The sequence below is a fragment of the Euphorbia lathyris genome, chromosome 2 (genome assembly GCF_963576675.1).
Source record: "Euphorbia lathyris chromosome 2, ddEupLath1.1, whole genome shotgun sequence".
NCBI classification, from domain to species: domain Eukaryota; kingdom Viridiplantae; phylum Streptophyta; class Magnoliopsida; order Malpighiales; family Euphorbiaceae; genus Euphorbia; species Euphorbia lathyris.
In genome coordinates, this window is record NC_088911.1 from 40,233,288 (window position 1) to 40,251,180 (window position 17,893).

Genomic DNA, 17,893 nt, shown 5'->3' on the forward strand with positions numbered 1-17,893 from the left:
CCTCCAAAGTAAAAGAAAGAGTGCACGAAGAAGAGAAAGTCTAATTGCAAAATGAAGAAAGAAAATTGGCTCCAAAAGCTTATCGAATGAAGAAGAGAGACTTGGTTGATGATGAAGAGGAAAGATGCCAAACATAAGAGCTTAGAGAAGAAAAAGATATAAGATGGGGTAAGAAGGCGTGTAAGTTGCAATGAAAGGGCCAGTTCCCACTTATAGAGGGATTGCGTTTGAAAATTGTGAAAATGTAGAGACATTTGGACTCTCCATACATCATAACCGTACACTTGTCATACCTTAATCACCCTAAGAAAACTCTTACCAAACGATAAACATAGTGGTTGAGCGTAAGAATCGAAGCGTTGCCACAACCTTAAAAGGCGGTTTGACATGGGGGGTTGTGCTTTTTATAACAGGCGAATGTTATCATTAGAACTTTATTGGGAGATTTTGGTCGGATGTCCTGAAGTCCCTTGACATGGATTCAGATAAAGGTCAATGAAAGAATGTCCACGTATTACTAGAATGTATGTCAAAGGATATATGAGTAGCCAACATGCGACCATCTAAATGTCTCATGGTCGCATTATTGAGATTCAGATGATTGACTACAAATGAAGGTCAAGTAACATGCACTTAGGGGTCTCCTATTGAGACAACAATCCTTCAATAGAAAAACGACAGCCTAAAATCCTATTAAGAAGGATTAAGATTAGACTATGAATAGTAGATTAAAAGTGTTAAGGAACCAATCGAACTAAAAATTTAAGATTAATTGACTAAAAACTTAAAATGGTTGCTAAGATCCAATCCTAAATCTTATAATTAATTTCTGAAAAAAAAAAATTTCAAATATACTCCAAACACTAGCGTCAATTATTTTCTCATTTTTAAAGAAATGTATTAATTTTGATACAAGAGTAAATCCAATCAACGACTCTCCTCTTTTATAGGAAAACATTCGGACCACAAGGAGTATGATACACAATCTACGCACAAAATATCACAAGGTACAAGGTATAATTTACTAGAAATGGTAGTAGAAAGAAAGCTAGTGTTGAAGTTGAAAGTAATGCCAAAAATGATGTGGGTGGCTGCAATTAAAGCTTGAAAAAGGCACGTAGGATATGATGGAGCCCAATCCAATTTGTGTTTATTGGCTAATTTTTGTAAGCCATCAAATTCCTCATCACACAATCTGTGATTACTTCCTTCAACCAAATAAAAGTCCCATTATTTTCAATTCCACTTTGTTCCTTCCCACATTATGGCTTTGGCAGCTGAGATGATGACCTTAACTTCATCTTCTGCTGCCACTCCCAAATTCTCCTCTTCTTCAGCTTCTTCATCATCAAAATTACCCTCTTCTGTTAAGCCCCATTTGAGACCCATCTCCTTATCACTTCCAACTTCAACCACCATCTCTCTCTTGGCGGTGCTTACTTCTCCATATGAGGCTAAAGCTTTCACTCTTTCCAAAGATGAAATTGTGTCTACTCTCACTCAAGTAAGAAAAGAAACAAACTTTTAGATACCCTTTTTTCTCAAAATGATGATATGTTTCTTGAAATTCTTTTCTTGTTTAGGTGGAAAAGACAGTTGATCAGGCTCAGCAAGTCGGGTCGGGTTTCTTTGACAATGCTCAACGAGTATTTGGAGTTGTTAGTGAGGCTTTGAAGCCTGGGATTGATGCAGCAATGCCGATTATGAAGCAAGCTGGAGGTGAGGCTTTGAAGTTTGCTTCTCCTGCTCTGTCTGAGGCTTCTAAGAAAGCACAAGAGGCACTTCAAGGATCTGGCTTTGATACTCAGCCTGTTGTTACTGCTGCTAAGGTCATTTTTCTGTTTACCTTTTTTTCTTCTATTGTTTTAGAGAATTGGTATGGAAACTGAAACCCATTTCATTTTGCTAGCTAGCACATGTCTTTTTTAGTCTGTAAATGGTTTAGATCCATTGGATAGTTAATTGATCAAGCAAATTGCAAATTTTGGTCCTCAACTTTGATCTATACTCATGGGAGCATAACAACTTAAAAAGGAAACAAGCATCCCTAGGCCATGATCATTTCAATTTTGGTGACTGAGTCCTTGTTATTTTATTTTAACACATCAATCAATTTTTTTTGAAGCGTCCTGCTTGAGAAAATAGTTAGATGTGAATTTAATTCAGTGAATAAATGCTACTTGTTTCAAATGGGTTTGAAGTTGTATTCTTTAAAGTTCGAAATAAGGCTATAAAAAACTGCTTTCGAACTATTAAATAAGGCTTTTATTAATTAAGTTTTATGTTTAAAGCTGACTTCTATGGTAATCGGGAGCGGATCCACCAAAACCAGAACGATATAAGGGCCTTAAGATGCTTTTTGATACTTCAAAATACACTTATTCTAATTAGCTTGATTAAAGAATAACAAACTCTACCCAATGTTGCAGGTACACTCCTCTTTAGTAGCGTTTCGTGTCCGTATCTGTTTCCGTTTCTATTTCCATTAGAAGGCTATATTTTAGAATAACATTTACCGGTGTCTGTTCCTGCAACATAGACTCTAACTCTAACTATAACCCAATCAAATTTCAGGAACTAAATATACAAACTGACTAAGTACAGCCAGCATTGAATTGAATTGAATTGCTCAGATTTGGAAAGTGTTGCTATTCTGTTTTTATTACTATTAGCTTAGAATTGTGAAGTTGAACAGAACTATCAGCAAGTCAATTGTAATCTGCGTGGAGATTGTTGTCTTTGATCTTCAGGATTTGAGTTGATGCTATGTGTAAATTTGAATTAATTATATCATGTTGCTTGTAATTTTGTGCTTATTATGACTTTGTCAAACATATTTGTGATAATTTGCATAAGATTCCTAGTTTTGCATTCATATAATAAAAGGGTTATATTTGAACAGACAGCAGCTGATGCTGCACAGCAGACAAGCAAGGTAATAGAAGGGGTAAAACCTGTAGCTTCTTCAACTGTTGACACCATTTTATCAGCAGACCCTGTTGTCATTGCTGGAACTGGTGGAGCTATTTTTCTTGCATACCTCCTCCTACCTCCTGTTTGGTCTTTAATCTCCTTCAACTTCCGCGGCTACAAAGGTCAATTCGCTCTTCCTCCTTATATGACTAGTTATATATGTGCGGCAATCCTTATCTTTTGATGTACTTTTTGGGGCGAGTTAGGCCTTTATTTACAAATCTGCATCCAACTTAATTGTTGTTCTCTATCAAGTGACAAGAAATTGGCATCTCTTTATGAATGTTTAGGTGAACTCACTCCAGCTCAAACCCTTGATTTAGTCTGTACAACAAATCATGTTTTGATTGACATTCGATCCGAGAAGGACAAGGACAAAGCCGGTATCCCTCGCCTTCCTTCGAATGCTAAGAACAAGCTCATTGCAATTCCGTGAGTGCCTCTCATTTCTTCAACTTCTGATATCAAAATGCTATCATTTTCATACTTTGTTTCTTATGTTTCAGTTTGGAAGAAGTACCAAACAAGTTGAGAAGTAGAAGCTGAAATAGCAGCATTGAAGATTTCATATCTCAAGAAAGTTAACAAAGGCTCAAAAATCGTCATCATGGACTCGTCAGTTCTTCCTTCCCACTGCTTTCTTTCTTCCTAGTATTTTAATCTATGTTGCACAAAAACGGAAACAGACATAAAAAAAAGTTATTTCTGATAAAAAAAATATAAATAGGCAACGGTAATGGAAATAGAAAAGCAACAGAAACTGACATGAAACGCGAATGCAACAAAGATTATAACTTTCTGCTTAACCATTTGTTGAAACATTTCAGGTACTCAGACTCAGCTAAACTTGTAGCTAGAACACTAACAAATCTTGGATTCAAGAATTGCTGGATCGTAGCAGATGGATTCTCCGGAGGCAGAGGATGGATACAGAGTCGGTTAGGGACAGATTCGTATAACTTGTCGTTTGCACAAGTGATATCGCCCTCGCGCATAATTCCTGCAGCAGCTAGACGTTTTGGAACAACCAGCAGCACTAAGTTGCTTCCTGGTTCTGATTAAATGTGTGTTTAGATTCATTCATATATAGTTGTCTAGAAATTGTTCTTCTTATTCTTTTTATCAATGATAATTAATTAATTGATTTTTACTATGTTACATGTTTCTACTAGTTGGCTACTGGATATAGGACAGAAATATCAGTAACACGTTGAGTTACCAGCATTTTGCAAAGCATATTCAGGGGTAAAATCATTGATCATCTTACAACTTTTTAATGAATTCCAAAATGTAATTTAATTCATTTTTAACAGTAACACTAATATACTGATTGTTGAAACCAAATGAAGCTGACAAGAGGAAAGTTATTTCAATAATTATTATATGTATTGGAAAGACATTATTATATCGAGGTCTGTGGTTTGCCCTGACCTTGGGAGTGGATAGACCTATCCTTACCTAAACTTTTTTGATTCCAAAAAAAAATAAATAAATAATAAATATGAAACTAATAAAAAGTATTGAAGCTCCTACTGCATACATTTTAAATTAAATTTCACTGACATATAAAAAAGTGGTTACTTAATTATGAGATAAAACTACTATTTTCTAATTTAAGTCCGTTTTGTATTTATTTAGGTTATAGAACTTTGTAATAACGTGAGGTTTGAAGCATGAACAGGCCAATTTTATTTTAATGTTTTTATATATAACAAGATTCACGCACTAAAAAAATTGGCCTATTAGCTCAGTTGGTTAGAGCGTCGTGCTAATAACGCAAAGGTCGCAGGTTCGAAAACTTTTTAAAATTTTAATTTAAGGAATATTTGGAGAAAATATTTACACTATTAACAAATTGGCCTATTAGCTCAGCTTGTTAGAGTGTCGTGCTAATAACGTGAAGGTCGCAGGTTCGAGACCTGCATGGGCCATTTTTTCCCCTCTTTTTCAAATATTTCTCTATAAAATTAAGATCCGCTACTGTAACATCAATTGTTTTTTAGTGCAAATGGTTACACAGTGTTGCTCTTATACTGGAAGTTGCTGGTTCGAGACCCCATTTGCCATTTTTTTCTTCTTTATTTATGCATCTTTTATTAGTTTTCTAAATAATGTTTTAAATAAAATTCAAATTTAAAACCTCATGACTTTAAAGTAATATTGTGTATAACTAAAAGTAATATTGTGTATAACTAAATTAAAATAAAATTCAAATTTAAAACCTCATGACTTTAAAGTAATATTGTGTATAACTAAAAGTAATATTGTGTATAACTAAATTAAAATATAAATGATTATTTAACTTCGACTTTTGGCAATTAAATGAATTATAAAGAGTTAAAATGCTATACCATTTGTCATTTTTTACTTCTTTATTTATGCATCTTTTATATTAGTTTTCTAAATAATGTTTTAAATAAATTTAAAACCTGATGACTTTAAAGTAATATTGTGTACAACTAAATTAAAATATAAATGATTATTTAACTTCCACTTTTGATAATTAAATGAATTATAAAGAGATGACTTTAAAGTAATATTGTGTATAACTAAATTAAAATATAAATGATTATTTAACTTCGACTTTTGGCAATTAAATGAATTATAAAGAGTTAAAATGATATACCATTTGTCATTTTTTACTTCTTTATTTATGCATCTTTTATATTAGTTTTCTAAATAATGTTTTAAATAAATTTAAAACCTGATGACTTTAAAATAATATTGTGTACAACTAAATTAAAATATAAATGATTATTTAACTTCGACTTTTGACAATTAAATGAATTATAAAGAGTTAAAATGCTATACCATTTGTCATTTTTTACTTCTTTATTTATGCATCTTTTATATTAGTTTTCTAAATTATTTTTTAAATAAATTTAAAACCTGATGACTTTAAAGTAATATTGTGTACAACTAAATTTAAATATAAATGATTATTTAACTTCGACTTTTGGCAATTAAATGAATTATAAAGAGTTAAAATGCTATACCATTTGTCATTTTTTACTTCTTTATTTATGCATCTTTTATATTAGTTTTCTAAATAATGTTTTAAATAAATTTAAAACCTGATGACTTTAAAGTAATATTGTGTACAACTAAATTTAAACATAAATGATTATTTAACTTCGACTTTTGGCAATTAAATGAATTATAAAGAGTTAAAATGCTATACCATTTGTCATTTTTTACTTCTTTATTTATGCATCTTTTATATTAGTTTTCTAAATAATGTTTTAAATAAATTTAAAACCTGGTGACTTTAAAGTAATATTGTGTACAACTAAATTTAAATATAAATGATTATTTAACTTCGACTTTTGGCAATTAAATGAATTATAAAGAGTTAAAATGCTATACCATTTGTCATTTTTTACTTCTTTATTTATGCATCTTTTATATTAGTTTTCTAAATAATGTTTTAAATAAATTTAAAACCTGATGACTTTAAAGTAATATTGTGTACAACTAAATTTAAATATAAATGATTATTTAACTTCGACTTTTGGCAATTAAATGAATTATAAAGAGTTAAAATGCTATCATGTAATTATACATATATAAGGTTAACTAGAAGAAAACGATATGGCCCAATAGTCAAAAACCTAAGAATTTAGACTCTCTCGCTTTTGCCGAGCCTCAGCCGTCGCCTAAATTCTTCCACAGCCTCACCTCCACCTTCACTGTAACTATAGAGTCTTTAATTGATATGAGCACACACATCACTTTGGAAGAGGAATCCGCCGCAAAACACGTCCTCCAGCCAGACGACGCCACGACACAACCCAAGCCAAAAACATGGAGCTTGATTGGTTCGTGACCGCCCAGTGAAAATTCCGTTCATGAAAACCACACTCGCAGACATTTGGAGCCCGTCTAAGGGTATCTATATTGAAGAACTAGGCCCAAATTTGTTTCGGTTCGAATTTTATCATCCCTGGGAGCGGGATAGGGTGTTGCAAGGGGGCCCCTGGACCTTCGAACATCAGCTTCTATTAACTCAGTGAATTGAGGAGGGCCAGGATCCTCATGGGACTCGATTAACTCACGCAGACTTCTGGATTCAAGTCTTCGATCTCCCTAGCGGTTTCATGTTCGAAAAGGTAGCAGTTGGAATTGGGAATTTTATGGGTACCTTTGTAGAAGCCGATCCTAGCAATTTCACTGGTATGTCGCGCACCTATCTCTGAATTCGTGTCTCTATTAATGTCTTTCAACCAATTAAGAGGAAGATGCAGATTAGTATGGCTGGTGGGAAGGCTTTTTGGGTCAGTTTCAAGTACGAGCGACTCCCGACCTTCTGCTTTGTCTGTGGCCATATCGGTCATGCGGATAAGTTCTGCCCAGTTCTACTTGAAGTAGAGGACCCCTGCAAAGTTGAACGTGCCTATGGTTCCTGGCTCAGAGCCTCGAACCGACGTAGTCCCAACCTTCCTCAATCAAAGTACCTGCTGCAGCGGCCACTTCAATCTCTGCCCCAATTATCAGAAAACGTCAAAGATCATGGGGGTTCGAGTAGGCCTGGTCAATGGGAAGCAGGGAGTAAAATTCCAAAGTGTGCCTCTAATATCCCTCCGGGCTTTGGTGTAAAGCACAATGAGTTGTTTAGCGGCACAAACAAGGAGAACATACCCCTCTCGGAAAATTTTATTGTTAATCTGTCTGACCCCAAGAGGAAACGTACATTAGCAGAGGGGGAAAGTAATGTTGAAGCTCTCTCAGGTTCTATGGACTGCAATGTCAGCATGCAGGCGGACACACATGACGGGTCTACAAATTCATTAGAAGCGAGCCTTGGTCCCCAGGCTCGCGGTGAAATATGAGCATTCTATCGTGGAACTGCCGGGGGATCGGGAATGCCCGGACAGTTCGTCAACTTGCCGATCTTGTTACTAGCTTTAATCCTGATTTTGTTTTTCTTATGGAAGTAAAATGTAGTCGACACAAAGTTGAAGCAATAAAAAAGAAAATCTCTTTCTCTGGTTTATTTGTTGTTGATCCTATTAACCAGGGTGGTGGCCTTGCTTTGCTTTGGAAAACTGTTGATTCAGTTCATTTACTTGGTTTCTCCTCTAATTTTATTGATTTTAAAGTTTCTATCTTGGGTTTGCCGGAATATCGATTAACCGGTTTCTATGGTTGTCCAGAAAGATCTCAAAGAGCTATTTCGTGGCAACTGCTGAAGAATTTGGGCGTGCAGTCTACTGATCCTTGGGCTATCATTGGTGATTTCAATGACCTCCTTGCTCAATCTGAGAAAAATGGTGGTAACAGACACCCGATGAATCTCATTAGAGGTTTTCGAGAGGCAGTTGAGACTTGTGGTTTATCTGAGATTAAGATGTTGGGGTACCCTTTCACCTGGGAAAGAGGCCGCGGCTCAGATCATAGCATCGAGGAAAAGTTGGATAGAGCTTTTGCAAATGACAGTTGGTTGAACCTGTTCAGTCAAGGTACGGTTCAGAACGAAGACACCATTAGCAGTGACCACTCGGCCCTTATCCTTATTCCCGTAAGATCAGCAGCCGCCCCGCCTAGACAGTTCCGCTTTGAGTATTCATGGCTCGAAAAGGATGATTGTGGTGAGAAGGTTCAGTCAGCGTGGAATCAGTACAAGGGTGATGATCTCCTTCAGCGTCAGCTAAGCTGCGGACGCACCCTTTCTGATTGGGGCAGCAAGGTCAGAAACCGTTTCCAGAGTGAGCTAAAATTGTGTAGAGCTGAGATCAGAAGATTAAAATCCAAAACAGACCAGCACTCCAGGGATCTATTTCAGCAAGCGCGAGTTCGCCTGGAAGCTATCCTGCTGCAGCAGGAAATATATTGGAAGCAACGGAGTAAGAAGCTCTGGTTCCAGGCAGGAGATTCTAATTCCAAATTCTTTCATTCAGCGGCAAATAGCAGAAAAAAGAAAAATACCATTCACCGCTTGCGCAATGATGAAGGAGCTTGGGTTGATTGGCATTCAGGGCTGGATATTCTCATCTCTAACTATTTTCAAGGTATCTTCTCTTCCTCTGGCTGCACTCCAGAACCTATAATTGAAAATGTTCAGGCTAAGATAACTCTAGAGTTAAACGCAGAGTTATTGCTTCCTTACACCGAGGAGGAAGTCAAGAGAGCAGTGTTCTCAATGCACCCTGACAAAAGTCCTGGCCCTGACGGGTTTAATCCATGTTTCTATCAGCACTATTGGGGCTTGGTGGGTCCGGATGTGGTAAAGACGTGCATTCAGTGGCTTAATGCTGGAAAATTCCTTGATCAGATACATGAAATGACAATTGTTCTGATTCTAAAGAAGAACCTGTTGGTCCCTTGTAAGGTTGCAAGTATAGTTCCAAAGGGGGGGTTAGGAACTATTCAAACTTTTTTGCAATTAGGGCGGACTTCTTTTTCTAAGGAAAAAGGTTTTAACAGCGGCGCTGAGTAAACAGCAAGATACTGGCTTAGTCAACTGGTGACTAGGTCAGTTTCTTAGCTTGAGTCAGGAGATAGCACTTAGAGTCTATTCCTGAGCTCAGATGTTCAACGCGCACAACTCTACTTGACCTCTTTACTTGGTCAGTTTTTGGTTATTTTAAGCAAGCAATATATATAAGGAGTTAAAGGTAAGAAATACTTCACTCAGCAGATTTATCTAGGTTCGGCTTCTTCTAAGCCTACGTCCTGTCCCCGGAACACGTTCCGAGATTTCGAATCCTCTACTGAGCTCTTTAAAGGTAGAGCCTCAAACCTTTTACAATCTTAGCAACTGAGTATGACAAGAGTACCTTCCTTTATACCTCTACTCAATCCTAATCTCTCGCTGAGTACTAAAACCGAGTACTCAGCCTCTCCTTTCTATCTCTAGAAATGATAAGTGTTTTGTCCTATACAATGATTTGCTAAGACACTTTAGATGATTGAAACAATCACTCTAGACTTTTACACAAATGTATGAATTGTAGTGTAAGATTTTCTTTGCTTCTTTGCTTGCAGAACTTGTGTAGAAATTTGGTCAGCGTAATGGCTTGATCAAGTTCTGTATGGAGTGAAGCTTCTGATGGCACTATTTATAGAGACGTCGGGGCATCGGTCATTTCGAATTTCGAAATAACCGTTGGAGGGAAACGGCTACATGTCATTATCATCCTGACTTGCTCAGAGCTCTCGGCCAATCAGAATTGTGTATCTTCTGTCCTCGGTCAGCTCAGCAGACTGTCTCTCCTTTTATGGTAAAGTCAACTGGACAGCATACTGTGTCGTCTGAACTTTACCCAAAGTAGAAATACTTTGTCTGGAAGTTTTCATTTGCCAGCTGCTGTCTTGTACGCTTTGTCGAGACTACTCAGCAGCTTCATCTTGAAGTTGTTCCCGAAGGTCTTCTAGATCCTTCTTTTGCTGAGTTGCGTTTTGTTCAAAATGGCAACGTCTTGACAAACGCGGGCCGAGTTGTACTGAGTTGTTTGACTTGGGCCTTGACTTCCGTATTGGGCTTGGGCCTTCTAATTCTTGTGTCTTATAAACAATTTAACTCAACATTGAACAAACACATTAGTAGAATAAATCAAAGCATTTAAACTTAGTGTGTTTAGAATATGTATTTTAATTATACTTAAACAATTTTGTCAAATCAAAATTTATGTGGAAAGGTGTTTCAACAAACTCCCCCATTTTGATGTTGGCAAAACTATTCAGCGAGGAACTCAGTATGAGCTCCCCCATGATAGTTGACCTTTTATAACTTGGTAAACTCCCCCGTAAGGGTTGAGCTACTGACTTAGTTTTACTCTAAACATTTAAGGTTTGATCGAGTAAGTCTAAGGTCAGTTTTTCAGATAGGTCAGCTAATTCAACATATTCTATTTACTCAGTATTAAGCGGAAGGTTTGATCATATAGAGTGCGCTGAGTAATTTGTTGTTCAATGGATTCTTAACAGACAATGTTTTATAAGCACATAGGACAATGTCAAACATGTTATCAGCATTTGATTTAGTCAATAAAATTTATAAGTATAAAAGCTGATTTAATTGAAGATACGTAATGACTCAGTACACAGTAACATGTATTAACATATATCATAGCTCAAGAATAAGAATAAAAGATGCAGATATAATATATTGATGGAAGTCAGTGTTTACACAGCAAAACTTATAGATAAGGCATAAAGATTACATCTGACTTAGTCTATACTGAGCTAGCCTATCTATTTCTTTTTCTTGTGTTGAGACTGACTTCGCTCATGCTGAGCTCTAGCTGTTTTATCTTTCTCCCCCGTTTTGTCAGCATCAGGAGGAGGAAGTTTGAAAGCATCAGTTAAGACAGCTCGAGTCAGTTCTTTAGACAGCTCCTTAAGTTTTTCAGCGCTTTCATTGACGCCGTCAAAGATGGCAACTCCATCAATTGATACCTCTGCGGGTATGTTGAGGTCAGCCGCACTGAGCATATTGACGCTAAATGCTTGAGCTTTGCCTTGCCAGATGAGAGCTTCAGTAAGACCAGCAAAGATTTGGTGAAAGGTCTTCAAAAGAGCTGTGTCATAATACTGGCGTTGAATATTGTTATGACGAATGTGGTTGAAGGTTTGTTGCATGATAGACTGCATCTCATTCTGTTTCAATGTGTCAGTATCCATCTCTTGCTTATTCAGATTAAGCAAGCGAATAGCCTCACCTATTTGCTCTATTGAGCACTGATTGTAAGAAACCATTTGCTCATTGGTCTTAAGTTGCTCGGTGTGAAGCTGAGCAAAAAGCATCTTTACTTCAGATGAGGTGGCATAGTCGGTGTTTACAGCTGACAATTTCTGAACTTGTTGTTGTAAAGAGTTCAAGTGTTGCACGGTTGTCAGCTGGATCTCAGCCAGCTTGGCTATTGAATCCTGCTTAGCTTGCTGTGCTTGAAAAGATATGATGACATTCAGCAAGTCCTTGAGTCCCTTAACTTCGTTGAGAAGTTGAGTGACCTGGGAGAGCTGAGTAGTCTCAATAGATGAAGACCCAGCAGCAGCAGGAGTATATTGTTGAAGGTCTCGGATTAATGCTTGCACTGAGTCAATGATCTTTTTGCCGGACTCAGTGGCATTCAGATAGCTTTGTGAGCCTTCAGGAACATCAGTGTGACCGTGATGAAGAAGAGTGAAAGGAGTTACCTGGTCAGTGACTGGAATAGTTGTTTCAATCTGCACTTGAGTTTTAGGTATAGTCGGTAGAGAGTTGAGTTTGAGAAGTGGTAATCCGAATACTGTCTGTGCTGACGGCAGAAGTGTGTGGAGTCAGCACCATGCTTGAAGAAATGGCATGAACAGTAATCGGCTCAACCTGACTGGTTGAGGTGGCGGAAGCATTTTGGTCGGCATGTTCCTGTTGAGAAGAAACAGAGGCTTGCTTTTCTAATGGCGCCGATGTAGTGGAAGTTGGTTGGCGTTTGAAAAATGTTAGCTTTACTGAGGAGGGATCCTTAGTTGTCTTTGAAATGGTAAAGTCAGGAAGAGTTGGTGGTGGCACAAAATCTTCACTGACAGGCTTCTCACTGGCCTTAACCAACTTTCGTCTTCTCCGAGGTGGAGTGACAGTTTGAGTATCATCTCCTGAGTGAGAAGGAGAAGATTCATGTTGCGCATCATGAGGCTGGTAAGCTTGATCTTGGACTGGATCAACGTTGTGTTGATCAAGTACTTGCTCATCTTCAGCAGCAAACCCAGCATTGGCCTGCTCAGTTTCATGCTCACTTGCTGTCTCCTCAGAGTCCTCAGCGTCATCCTGACTGCTGGCCTCTTCTTCTTCCTCTGTACTGTCACCATCAAGTTCTTCCTCAACTTGTGAGATGAAGTGATCATCCAGTTGGACCTCATGTTCTTCGGACTCAGCTACACTACCTTGACATTGGGTGAAGTGAGAGTCACCCGGTACAATGAAGTCAGTAGGCATGGCGTTGAGGGGAGTCAGTGTAGAAGGTTTCTGCTTCTTCTGAGGTTGCTCAGCAGTTTCCTCAGTTCCAGGCTCACTTTGCCTGCTTCGTTTCTCAGCTGACTTACCAGCTGACTTCTGCCTTTTTGCTGGAGACTCAACATTTTTGGAAGGAATCTCAGCAGTTTTCCTTTTGCGGGAAGCTGGGGCCTTAGTCCTTCGCCCTTTCTTTGGCTCAGCAGTTCCCTCAGCTTGTCCAGCAGCAGCAGCAGCTTTTCCTTTCTTCAAAGGCTGTCCAAACTTTAGTGCTCTCAACGAGGCAGCTGTGATCTCAGTTCCTCGAGTCTTCTCCTCACATTCGAGATCAACCTTATGGTCAATGAGGATTCTGGTGATGAGTGATCCAAGCCGCATCGTGCCAGTGCTTCGAAGGAAACCAGCAACAAGAAAGACTGGCATATTAATGGGAGTGTACGTCAGCATATGCCATATAAAGCATTGCTCGAAATTAGTTGCTGATGTAGTGCAGTTGATCTTTGGGTAGATAAAGTAGGTCAGCAAATAATGAGCCATCTTCTGGTGCTGACCCATTGATGAAGCTGAGACTTCTCTTGAGTGACCCTCAGGTTTGCAGAAGTTGTGTTCATACCCAGTTCCATCCTGATCTCCAAATCTTCTCAGCCTTGCTCCCTCAGTTTTCAATTTGAGAAGATTTCCTATGTAGAGAGGGTTGATGAAGATGGTTTTCTCTTTCACCACAGTGCATAGGTAGTCAGTGTTGTCATTTGCAACTTTGAGGTTGTGGTAAAACTCCCTTACCAGGTTAGGATAGGTTTCATCCCTAACCGAAAATAGCTCCGTCCAGCCATTTTTTGAAATCCACTCACAGAAAGGTTGTTCGTTTTGTACGAAGTTTTCTGATACCCATCTCGAGGGTTCAACTTTCCATTCGCGGACGTTCTCGAAGACCTTGGAGTAGGTCCTGAATTTTACAGGTTTTCCCTGACCAGAGGTTTGGCCAGCTTTTCCTTTGCTTGCCGAGGTTATTTTGGTAGGTTCCGGCACAGAGGTTTGCCTGGAGGTGTCATCGGAGCTGGGTTTAGAGTGGCCAGCACCGGAGATGTTGTAGGTAACCTTAGTCATTGTTGAGGATGGGAAAGCTTAGAGGGATTTTTTTTGAGAGAAGGAATTTCTTTGCCTTAGAATTCGATAAGCGTAAAGAATAAAAAATGGGGAAATACCCATTATTTATAGAGGTGATGTGTGGTGTGGATTTAATCGAATCCATGTGTCAGTTTTGCCTTGGGATTTTGAACCGAAAAAAATCCTGTCATTTATGACACATACGGCGTATACGTCATCCTAGGGCTATACGCGTGCTATTGCATTTATTCTAACGGATCTAACACTCAGCGTTTAGAATACTAATCGTTTGATATTCTGAGTGGTCAGTACTGCATAAAGAGATGATTTTTTTAAGTTTAAGTTTAAACTAATTTACTCAGTGTGCAAGTTTACTCAGTATTTAATGTTCAGTCAGTTTCGATGAGTTACTCAGCAAACAATCAATCATTCAGCATAGTAATTCACTCAGCATGCATATTTAGTTCAGGAATTGACTGAAGAGGATTAAACATACCAATAGCTTCTCTCAGTATGCTGAACTGCTCACGGGCCAGTGGCTTCGTGAAGATATCCGTAAGCTGTTCGTCCGTTGGGACAAAGGTCAGCTTGATCTCACCCTTGAGTACATGGTCTCTAATGAAGTGATGTCTGATGCTGACATGCTTCATTCTGTTGTGTTGAATTGGGTTCTTTGAAAGATCAATTGCACTTTTGTTGTCACATTTGACTTCAATTGTCTTCGTTTGAACACCATAGTCTTCAAGCTATTGCTTAATCCATAGGACTTGAGCAACACAGTGACCAGCAGCAATGTACTCAGCTTCAGTGGTAGACAAGGCTACTGACGCCTGCTTTTTGTTGAACCAGGATACAAGATAGCTTCCTAAGAAGTGACATCCTCCAGAGGTGCTTTTACGTTCCAGCTTATCTCGTCCATAGTCAGCGTCAGTGTATCCAATGAGTGTAAAATCATGAGTATTTGGATACCATAAACCTGCGTTCACTGAGCTTTGCAAATATCTAAGGATTCTTTTTACAGCAATGTAATGAGATTCCTTAGGGTTAGATTGATATCTAGCACAGTAGCATACTGAAAACTGAATGTCCGGTCTACTGGCTGTTAAGTAAAGTAGAGAGCCTATCATACCTCGATATAATTTGCTGTCTACTGACTTACCATTCTCGTCAGCGCAGAGGACAGTGTCAGTGCCCATAGGAGTGGATATTGGCTTGCAATTTTCCAAATCATATTTCTTTAATATCTCCTTAGCATATTTGGCTTGACTGATGAATATGCCATTCTTTCCTTGTTTAATTTGAAGACCGAGGAAGAAGTTGAGTTCTCCCATCATGGACATTTCAAACTCAGTCTGCATTTGTTTGCTAAACTCCTTGCATATTGATTCGTTAGTTGCACCAAATATTATATCATCAACATAGATTTGGGCCAGCATGGTATCTTTACCCTTTCTCTTAATGAATAAGGTTGTATCAGCTTTGCCCCTGACATAATTTCTAGTCAGCGGGAAACTGGTCAGCCTCTCATACCAAGCATGTGGTGCTTACTTGAGGCCGTACAGAGCCTTTTTGAGTTTGTAAACATGGTTTGGGAACTTAGGGTCCTCAAAACCTGGAGGTTGATTAACATAAACCTCATCGTTTATAACTCCATTAAGAAATGCACTTTTGACATCCATTTGGAATAATTTAAAGTTCATGTAAGATGCATATGCATATAGAATTCTAATTGCCTCTAGCTTTGCCACTGGGGCAAAGGTCTCACCGTAGTCAATACCTTCTTGCTGACTATAGCCCTGAGCTACAAGCCTTGCTTTGTTCCTGACTATATTCCTTTGTTCATCCATCTTGTTTCTGAAGACCCATCTTGTTCCAATGGTCTTTTGACTCTTTGGATGAGGCACTAGCTCCCATACATCGTTTCTTCTAAATTGATCGAGCTCCTCTTGCATTGCGTTCATCCATAATTCATCGTACTCAGCTTCAGCAAAATTCTTCGGTTCTTGAACTGAGACGAAGGCAACATTGCTGAGGTACTTCCTGAGTTGATTCCTAGTCATCAGGGTATTCCCAGCAGAATCAAGGATTGCACTTTCTGAGTGCCCTCTTGGAATCCTTATCTCTTTAGGTAGATTTATGTCTTGTGCTGTCTGTGTTTCAACAATCTCTGCAGAAGTAGATGGGTCAGTAAAAGTAATCTTAGGTTCACTCTTACTCTTGGTCAGCCTTTTCGTGAATGACTCAGTAGCTGGTTCTTGGTCAGCAGTGGTGACTGAGTGTGGATCATCTTCGGTCAGCGGCTGGTATCTACCTGCAGGGTCAGTTTCGTCGAACTCTACATGTACTGACTCTTCTAAAACTTGAGTTCGCTTATTAAAAACTCTGTATGCTTTGCTGTTTGTTGAGTAGCCCAAAAAGATAGCCTCATCAGCTTTTGAATCAAACTTTGCTAAGCTATCTTTGGTATTTAAAATAAAACATCTACAGCCAAAGGCACGAAAGTATCCAATATTGGGCTTTCGTCCTTCCCAAAGTTCATAGAGGGTTTTCTTGAGTATAGGTCTAACTAGAGCCCTATTAAGAATATAGCACGCTGTGTTAACAGCCTCTCCCCAAAAATACTTTGGAAGCCTATGCTCATCCAGCATTGTCCTGGCTATTTCAACCAGAGTTCTGTTCTTCCTTTCTACAACCCCATTTTGCTGAGGTGTTCTAGGAGCAGAAAAATTGTGGTCAATGCCGCTGGCTTCACAGAATTCAACAAACTTTTGGTTTTTGAATTCTCCACCATTATCACTACGGATGTGAGCTAATTTTAGGTCTTTTTCATTTTCAATTTTTCTAACCAAATTTGAAAATGTCTCAAAGGTTTCATCCTTGCTGGTCAGTAAGATGACCCACATATACCGAGAGAAGTCATCTACAATGACCAAGGAAAATCTTCTTCCACCCAGACTCAGCGGCTGGACTGGACCAAAGAGATCCAAGTGTAGTAACTCTAACGGACATTTAGTTGAGACAATATTTTTGCTGTGAAAAGATTGTTTGGTTTGTTTTCCAGCTTGACAAGCGTGGCATAATTGATCTTTTTCAAATTTAAGTTCGGGCAGTCCCTCAACCAATTGCTTTCTTGCTAATTTGGCCAGGAGGTCCATGCTTACATGACCAAGTCTCCTGTGCCATAGCTAGAAATTCTCTTCCTTTGATACTAAGCACACAGTTTTTGAAAACTTTTTCTCTAAGTCTAGCATAATGACATTATCTATTCGAGGGGCAGTTAATATTAACTCATTTGTTTTACCCTCGTATATTTTACATCCAGTAGCATCAAATATAACTTTTCTCCCATTGTCACATAGCTGAGCTACGCTGAGTAAGTTATATTTGAGTCTGATGACTAGGGAGACAGATTCAATAGTAGGATTACCTCCGATGGTTCCTGACCCTATTATCTTACCCTTCTTCTTGTCTCCAAAACTTACGCTCCCTCCTCGTTTACGCTCAAACGTGATGAACTGAGTTTCATCACCCGTCATATGCCTTGAGCATGCGCTGTCAATATACCACATCTTTGACTTCTCGGCACATCTCAGGCTTACCTGCATTGTAACTAGTTACTTTTAGGTACCCAATTCTTTTTGGGTCCTTGCTTGTTAGGTGCAACAGGTAAAGTATCATATTTTATTTTATGGCGACATACATGGACAGTATGGCCATTCTTTCCACAGAAGTCACAACTGACCTTCTGTTTAGGATGTTTCATTGACTTGTCAGCACCCCAGTGCTGAGCGTGCCAGCACACCTTAGTGGTGTGTCCTAACTTCCCACAAAATTCACACTGGACTTTTCGCTGGGGATTCCATCTCTGCTGAGTACCTTGGT

General features: G+C 38.5%; 1 pseudogene; it reads left to right on the forward strand.

The window, feature by feature from the left end:
* Positions 1–472: 472 nt before the first annotated feature.
* LOC136217893 (calcium sensing receptor, chloroplastic-like) lies at positions 473–4,131 on the forward strand (annotated as a pseudogene).
* The last annotated feature ends 13,762 nt before the right edge of the window (positions 4,132–17,893 follow it).